The sequence below is a fragment of the Pteropus vampyrus genome, unplaced genomic scaffold, assembly GCF_000151845.1.
Source record: "Pteropus vampyrus isolate Shadow unplaced genomic scaffold, Pvam_2.0 Scaffold692, whole genome shotgun sequence".
Classification (NCBI taxonomy): Eukaryota; Metazoa; Chordata; class Mammalia; order Chiroptera; family Pteropodidae; genus Pteropus; species Pteropus vampyrus.
Genome location: NW_011889473.1, coordinates 10699 through 10942, shown reverse-complemented (window position 1 = coordinate 10942; position 244 = coordinate 10699). Strand labels below are relative to the sequence as shown.

Genomic DNA, 244 nt, shown 5'->3' with positions numbered 1-244 from the left:
TGATGTCAGACAAGGGACTATGGGATGCCTGTGACAGTACATGACTAACAGGACTGATGCTCCTTGTCCCCAGGTGTCCTGTCCAAGGTGCATCTGCAATAGTCGGGCCCAGGACAGGTGAAGCCCTCCCAGACCCACTCACTCACCTGTGCTGTGTCTGGATTCTCTAACGCAGTCTGTGGACATTGCTAGAGCTGGGTCTACCAGACCCCATGGAAGGGGCCGGAAGGGGTTGGGGACATGC

The 244-nt window shown here is 56.6% G+C and overlaps 1 pseudogene; it reads left to right on the top strand.

The window, feature by feature from the left end:
* The window catches only part of LOC105309218, an 18912-nt pseudogene extending 18791 nt beyond the window's left edge, over positions 1–121 (top strand).
* Positions 122–244: the final 123 nt, after the last annotated feature.